This window comes from Mus caroli, chromosome 13, assembly GCF_900094665.2.
Source record: "Mus caroli chromosome 13, CAROLI_EIJ_v1.1, whole genome shotgun sequence".
Classification (NCBI taxonomy): Eukaryota; Metazoa; Chordata; class Mammalia; order Rodentia; family Muridae; genus Mus; species Mus caroli.
The window spans coordinates 77739682-77747973 of record NC_034582.1 but is presented as its reverse complement, the minus strand read 5'-3'; the positions used below and the strand labels follow the sequence as shown (position 1 = coordinate 77747973).

At 37.6% G+C, this 8292-nt stretch overlaps 1 long non-coding RNA gene across 1 annotated transcript in view; it reads left to right on the top strand.

Moving 5' to 3' along the window:
• The first annotated feature begins 2766 nt into the window (after positions 1-2766).
• The window catches only part of LOC115029094, a 41480-nt gene continuing 35954 nt past the window's right edge, over positions 2767-8292 (top strand). Inside the window, exon 1 of the long non-coding RNA XR_003834669.1 lies at positions 2767-2842. This is a non-coding gene — a long non-coding RNA (uncharacterized LOC115029094). The remainder of the gene's footprint in view (positions 2843-8292) is intronic.

Here is an 8292-nt window from a genome sequence, read left to right as displayed (position 1 = left end):
GAAGAAATTTTCTTTGCATGGATTTATTTTCAAAAAGTATTACAGTGGTCTTGTAGTTCTACTGGGTAGAAGTTTATTGACTTAAGAAAAATTAAGGAGTTAGTTAAGCCCTCAATGGACTAGCTGCATTTGCAATTTAAAGAGACAAGCAGGCTTGTTCAGGAAACTTTTCCTAGCGTAGTTCACTAGCATCCCAGGCAGCTCTCTTTAAGGAAGCAGGTTATGGCTGTTCCAGCAGGCTGTGCATGGTGTTTTTCTTCTCTGTAAACTCAGGAGATTGGCATTACTCCGCAGTCGTGTCACAGCCCGCAGTCATTTAATGCCTCTTCTTGTGAGGCCAGGATTCCACGCCCAAGTGCATTTAGTAGGTCAGTACAGTAATTTTAAATGTCTTTCTTTCAATCTTTTGCCATCTTCAATTATACCTTTCCACCCTACCATTTGTGTAATTTTCTTCTGTCTGAAGTCTCTTTACTGTTGTTCTCTATTGCACAGCATGACAAATTACCCATCAAGCCATATCTTTTCAGCCCAGAAATGCGAAATAACACGGAGTCATGGCATTATCGCATGTTGTGCACTTTATTTCCTCACAGTTCATTCAAGTGTGTCACTTTATTTTCCTGGCTTCCTTTTGTCATCATGGAGATTAACCATTTTATCCTTCCTAAACTTTTGAAACAATTAGAATTTCATAAGAGTAGGAACAGGGAGTGAACATTTGCTCAGTCATATACAAGCTATACTTTTCACATTATCACTGGCAAAATTAAAGTCATGAATCCTGCATCCTTTTTGAAGGAGAGACTTTAGGGCTTATTATACAGCTGAATAACCCTGGCTCTGGACGTGAGAATTATTTGAGACTGTGGCCACCAAGCACATTAACTGTAAGAAACTGTTTAGTCTGACACTGAGTACCTGATTCCTAAGTTCCCCTGGGAATTAGGAAGCTCTCAGGGACCCCTGTGTTCTGTACACACAATTTTTTCCCTCTTAGCTTCAGCTAAATACCAATAGTGTACAGTGTGCAATGAGATACAATAGACATCGCAAGTGCGTGCTCCAAAATCAATTGGTATTGATGCTCTAATCAGCAAGGCTGCAGCTGGGATGTAGACACACCACTGGAAATGGTGATTAAGAATGTATTCAAAAGCGTTTTAAAAACACCATGACATTTAGCAATCCTTTCAAATAGATTGCTCTTTTGCCAAGATAGTAAGTGATTTGGGTAGCCAGTGGTAAATGTAGATTCTGCTACATTAATTTACAAGATACTTTATGGCAATATATTTTTGCATATGTCCTAACTTTTCTTTTAAATTATGTAAGTATCATGTATAAGTCTTGTAAGTGTCAGGAGAAGACACTCACATAGAAGAACCATGGGTAAACAAAAAGTCCACAGTGATTTTGCCACATTCACTGGAAAACCAGCCACACAATGACTACAAGGAGAATATGAAAGAAAGGCCAGAGGAAGGAAGGCTGGGTCCAGATCAGCTTAGCCTGAAAGCTCACCGGGTGAAGAGGTGGAGGGAAAAAGAGGAAGGGGGAAAATAGAAAGGAAAGGGGGAAGGGAAGAATAGCCAGAAAGGAGAAAGGCAGTCAGAATCACTGGATAGCAATGAGGACTTTGAATAATTGTGCTTGTAGAATTAGAATTTCCTACCTATTAGCAAGTAATTAGCTGAAAGTATTAGCAAGAGATTTATTTTTTAAAAAGCACAGGGAGAAAAAGAGGCTTAGGCATGTGTTTATAAGATTATGTGTAGCTGAGATTCATGTGTGTTCTCCCCACTAGCACATTTACAGTGTACTGAAAATATACCTATTGAAAGGTATATACATGTTTTATCAGCTTTTTAAAAAAATAATAAGCCAGCTATTTAAACCACAGTACAGAGATCTCTCTTTCTTATTTATATGTATCCATTAAACATAACTATACACTAATCTTAAAATACTCTAGGATAGCTAGACGATGGGAGACCAAAGCTACAGAAGACAAGTGTCCTTAAGAACTAATCAGAGAAAAGGCAGGCTGCTGATACCCTGCCTAGGGTTTATCCAGGTCAACTGTCAGGCAGAGGAAGAAAAGACTGCAAGCATTTGACAATGTTTTTTTTTTTTTTCTTCTTGCCGTAAACTACATCATATTTTCTTATACATAGTTTTCACAAGTTTTGACAATTTTAATCTTTTGAGAAAATGGAAAGAATTTTGAAGAATGAAAGAGGAATTAGGAACAAAAAGAATAATGAAACTTCAGAGAACATCCTAAGCTTCAGACAACTTCATGAAATTTTCCACGTGAAACGAGCTGCAGTTCAAACGGGACAGGAATTATTTCAATACTTGTCTTAGGGAAAAATGAGCCTCAAAAGTAGACAAAGTGGCTCTGGCGTTTTGATCGCTGGGACTCTATCGTTCAGGTCAGCAGCAACTAGCCACATCAGGCTATTAAGTGCTGGAAATGTTCCTAGTCCTATTTGCAGTGTGCTGCAAGTGTGAAAACCACAGCAGATCTCAAAGATATAATGCAAATAAAAGGAATGTAAACTATGCCATTATTACATTTTAAAACTAATTACATTATGGATACATTGGGTTAAATAAGATACTTTGCTGAAATTAATTTCATCTGCTTCCATTTACTTTTCAACATGGTTACCAGGAGAATTAAAATGACTTTTGCATTTTGCATTTAGAGGTTGCATTTGATTTATATAGCTACGTGGAGTGTGCCATCTCTTCTTTTTCAGAAAACAAATAAATAAAAAGAACAAAGGAAGATCTGTGTACGAAAAGTTTGAAGCAAAGTATGTGAACATCCATGGTAAGGGTGCCTCTCCATTTTATTGATCATGTTCAATTCCATTAATAAAGCATCAATCCATACCAAACATTAACAGTAGCGTTTGTGAAGGTATTCTAGATGTTATGTGGAGCCGAGGTTTGAGATTCAGAGCAGAGCGTTCTCAAACCAGATCCTCATGGATAGAGAAGCTCTAAGACAGAAGTCTTAGACATTAGACATTGGCAACGCTGCTCTAGGAGCCACAAATGTGGTAGATGAGAACCTGAGACTTTTTTGGCTGGATTCATATTTGGTGTCAAGTATTCAAGGGCATTTTGTAATTTGCACAGAAGGAATATTTGTGGGCTGTGATATAAACATATTCAAAAGGACTCCACCCATGAGTTGAGACCTTTGGCTGAGGACATAGGAAGAAACCATATTAAGGAATAGTTTTATGAGAGAAGTATCTTAAAGTAGGAACCAGGACACAATGAAAAAGACATGCCTGAGAGTATCTGTGCTTCTCACTTGAAAGGAACATTGCTCAACAGCACTCATGTGCAGTAACTTAGGGATAATTTATTAAAGCCACTTCTATGAGCTCTATGGAAATACAACTCCATTCTTGGGGAAACAAATGAACCTATTATTTCACTGAGAACACCTCTCATTAGTACTACAGTTTTGACTCAGGAAATATTAATATTTCTATAGTAACAGCTTTGAAATTTAAAAAGCAACAAAGGAAACTTGAAAGATGAGTGTAATTTTTCAAGATTTGAGCCAAAATGTAGGGGGCACACATTTGTATGGTGTATGAAATGGATTTTTACTTGAAAAAAAATTCTAGTTCTAGTAGAAATGTGTCAGTTTGAAATTAATAACTGTTTTCCTTTGGTGCAGCCTGTGTAAAGAAACCGCTCCACTTCTGAACAGTTTCCCTTCCTTCCCAGATACATGGAAATTCACGACTGTTGCTGACAAACAAAATACCACAAGATTTGTCATACAAATCACATTATAAGAGGTTCCAAAATCTTGACAACGTTGACAGTTGTTTTCAGCAAATGGCTGCTTTCCTCTGCACTGTCAATGTTGATGTCCTTCTGCACATGTAAAAGAGCAATGTGATTAAGGCAAGCTTGTCCACGCTCTATCTGAGCCAAGTTTCCCGTCTCTGCGAGGCACTGAGAGATTGCTCAGCTGTTGTAGATAAGGCAGGAATAGCTAGCAGATTTCTGCCATTTAAAAAAAAAAGAAACCCAACGTTCTTTGGGCATGCATTTCTGTAGGAATTCACCAACATCTGCTGCTGACCCAAAGTTTCCTATAGAAGTAGCACATTTAATTTGTATAAGCAATTCACAATGATATTAGTCAAAATCCATCTCCTTACAAAAATGATGAGGTCTGTTCACCAAAAGGAGATAGGTTGAAGCTGATTAAGTGTTTATTCTTGAAGTTGTTATTGGAGCTTCAGGCCTCATAACTGTTTGGCCCATCCTAAATTTATTTTCTGTGCATTCTCTAAATTATATTTTACAAGAGAAACTTTTTAGAGAAAGAATAAAGAGCTATGAGATCTTGGTGATTCCACAGAAGGCCTACATTTCACACTTATCTTTTTTTTATAGGCTCTCTGAAACTGTTTGATTTTTGGAAGCTAATTTATTCTGGAAGAATTTTGTAGTTGAATTTTAGTGTGATTTAAAATTGTCATATGTGCCATCCTCAAAAGAACATGCAAGATTTAGGTATCTCTTGTTGTCAGGGTAACTTTGAGAATCTGTAATTTCTTTGATTTTTGGACAGTAGCTTGTCTACCATTTTATTTACCAGTGCTGATTTAGAGAATCTACTCTCTGTCTGTATTTGACTTTGTTTCTTTTGAAATATGAGCAGAGTTCAGATAAAAATAAAGAACTAGTTATTCTGGAGAAGTTGAACCTGCCCCATGGTACAGCATGTGTTGCTTGATTCATCTATTCTCACTCACGGTCACCATCTAGTACAGCTGCATGCATTAACTGTCTGGCTTCTCTTTGAAAATCTTAAGCCACATTCTTGGGAACAGTTGCTTCGTGTTGGTTGAAATTCTCAGTGGCACTTTTTTCCATTCACAGGAGCCAACAGCCTCCAAAGCAGACACATAGTTTCCAAGAACTCAGGCATAGTTCATGATTCCTGAATTTCAAATATTTCTTGTAGGAATTGGAATACCATGTACAATGTCTAAAACCTTTGCATTGGGAATTATAATAAAACTGCACATTTATATTGTCAAGTCAGCATACCTGATTTTAAATATTTTCATTCTTATGTCTAGCAGAGGGACAGTTTGAAAACTCACTCATAAAAAATTAATCCAATGGCTGTGAGCAAGCAATTATTTAAAGACATTAGCTTTCAGAAACATCAGAAGGAAAGGGACTGTGAATGGAATTATTGTATGCTTTTACAGAACAGCTCTGTGTTGTCTCATCCAGATTCATAATTTCCTGTGCACCTTTAAGGTTTTCTAAAAATATAGCAATTGAAAGCTCGAATTTTAGGTCCCAAATTACTGCCTTTCAGATCCATTGAGACATCTCAAAAATGGGTCAAGGTAACAATGCATAATTGGTAAGTTAACAAAAGTAACTAATGGAAATAAAATGAGAGTCAATATAATTGTGATAACCTGTAACACCTGTCTTTTTCAATGTCAACCACACCACAAGGCTGCAAGAACTATTATCTTTATTTTTATGTAGTTAGCAGAGTAGAGGGAAGAGATTTCATATATAGTGTTCAGATCTTCTGACTAAAGCTACTGCTTTAAAAAATACGTAGCATCTAATAACAAAGACTCAAAGTAAATTTGAAAACCAAACTCTATACCAGTAAAGGAGAGTATTCAGTCCTGAAACCATGCATGAACTCTCATTTTCTTGCTGCTAACTTTTATTTCACAAAAGTTCCTCAGATTTTAATTTTGTAAAGTATTATTAGGACCATATTGACAAGACTGTTGAAATGGAAATATACTTGAATTTGGGTGGTAATACTTAATTTACAATATTTGTGCTGTTCTAGGCTCCAATCTTTTTGTTGGTATTGTTTTCAACTCCAGAAGCACAAAATCTGCCAAAACCCTGACATTTCTGCCATCAGTATCTCCTTTGTGTCAATTCATTTGTTGATAGTATATGCCACTAAGTACATATGTCAATAGTGATACACAAAAGCAAAGAGTGAGAAAATCAACTATTACTCATATATTTAATTTTAAAAGAAATGTGTGTCTCTCGGTGTATGTTTTAATAACCAAATTCCTCAATAAATATTTTGAATTTAATTGCTCCCACAATTACTCTTTATAGCTGAGGATGGATAAGGTGTCCCTCATGGAGTTTTGTGAACATCAGAAATGTTATCTTGCAAACAGTTTAAAAAATAAGATTTCTCTGCAAGTCAAAATGACTCTGAGATTCCATCTTACACTTGTCATAATGGCTATGATAAAAAACTCAAGTGAAAGCACATGCTGGTGAGGATGTAGAGTAAAGGAACACTCCTCTATTTCTAGTGGGAGTTGAAACTTGGACAATAACTTTGGAACTAAATTAGAAGTTTCTTAGAAAACTGAGAATAATTCTATCTCAAGATCCAGCTATACCTGCCCTGGGCATCTACCTTAAAGATGCTCCACCATCCCACATATACATGTTCCACTATGTTCACAGCAGCTTTTTTTTTTCACAATAGCCAGAAACTGGAAACAATAGAAGAATTTATAAAGAAAATTTATACAAAGGAACACTACTCAGCAATTAAAAACAAAGACATCATAGTACTTGTAGGCAAATGAATGAAACTAGAAAATATCAACCTGAGTGAGGTAACTCAGACCCAGAAAGACAAAGATGGTATGTACACACTTATAAGTGAAAAAAAGCCATAAAGTTCAGCTACAGCCCACAAACTCAAAGAACCTAATTAACAAGGGGGACCTCAGGGAGGATGCTTGAATCTCACTTAGTGGGGGAATAAAATATACGAGGGGGAAGATTGAGGGGAAACTGAATGGAAGGTAGGTGAGTAAGGAATCTGGAGGGATCAAGGGTTGGGAGGACTGAGGGAGAGAGAAGTAGAATCTGTGTCTGGGGTACGAGCTAGAAACCTAAGACAGTGGAAAGTCCCAGAAATCTATGAGGGTGAATTTAGCTAAGACTCCTAGCAGTAGGGGCTATGGAACCTGAAAAGGCCACCTAGAATAACCAGGCAGGACTTCCATTGGAGGAATGGAGCTGCCAACTCAGTCACAAAAACCTTTAACCCACATTTTTTCTGTCTACAACATGTGCAGTGCTAAAGAGGGAGCAGAAACTGAGGGAATATCTGACAAATGACTGGCCCACCTTGAGACCCATCTTGAGGCTAGGAGCAAGAACCCATCCCTGACACCCTAAATGCTATTCTTCTATACTTTCAGACAGGAGCCTAATATAATTGTCATTTGAGAGGATCACCCAGCAACTGATGGAAACATATGCAGACCAACAGCCAAACATAAGGCTAAGCTTGGGAAACCTTGTGGAAGAGGGGGAAAATATTGAAGAATCCAGTGAGCTCAAGGACATCACAACAAAATCTACAGAGTCAGCTAATCTGATAACCCACAGAGGCTCACTGAGACTGAACTTCCAACCAGAGAGCATCCATGGGATGAAACTAGACCCCCTTACACATGTGTAACAGAGGTCCAGCTTGGTTCTCATGTGGGACCACTAACAGCAGACGGAGCGGTACCTCTGACACTCTGTTGCCTTCCATTGGATCCCATTGCTTTGTCTAGGCTCAACAGAATTAGATTCACCTACTCTTATTGCAACTTGGGAGGCCTCCTATTCTATGAGGAGAATGGGCCAGGGAGACTGGGGAGGTGAGGGAAAAAGCAAGAGACTGGTCGAAGAGGAGGGAGAGGAAACTTTATCAGGATGTAAAGCAAATAAATAAACCGAATCATGAAAAACATAGTATTTCTCATTAGCCCATCCTCTCAGCCTTCATACTTGACTTTGTTAGTGACTGGTTCTCTTACTTTCCATTGTGCTCTTGCTTTCATGTGATGCTCAGTATTGCAGCCATGATCACTGCTTATCACGTCACACTTAATAAAGAAGAGCTCATTCAAAAGCAAGGAAGACACAAGTCACAAAGAAGATGCAAAACCACAGGCCATCATTTTTTTTTTTGAATTGTAGTTGGAAAGGGAAATGAACACTATGATGCCACATAAGAAATGGTCAGCATTCCAAACAATCACACCTTATGTGGGAACCAAGAAAGAGCCAAAGGAACCTAGAAACACAGAGGGGAAAAGTCCATTGTGTTAATAATAGTAAATGGATCTGTTATCCTTAGATATAGGCAGAGCTAGTTCATTTTTTTTAATTAGGTATTTATTTCATTTACATTTCCAATGCTATCCCAAAAGTCCCCCA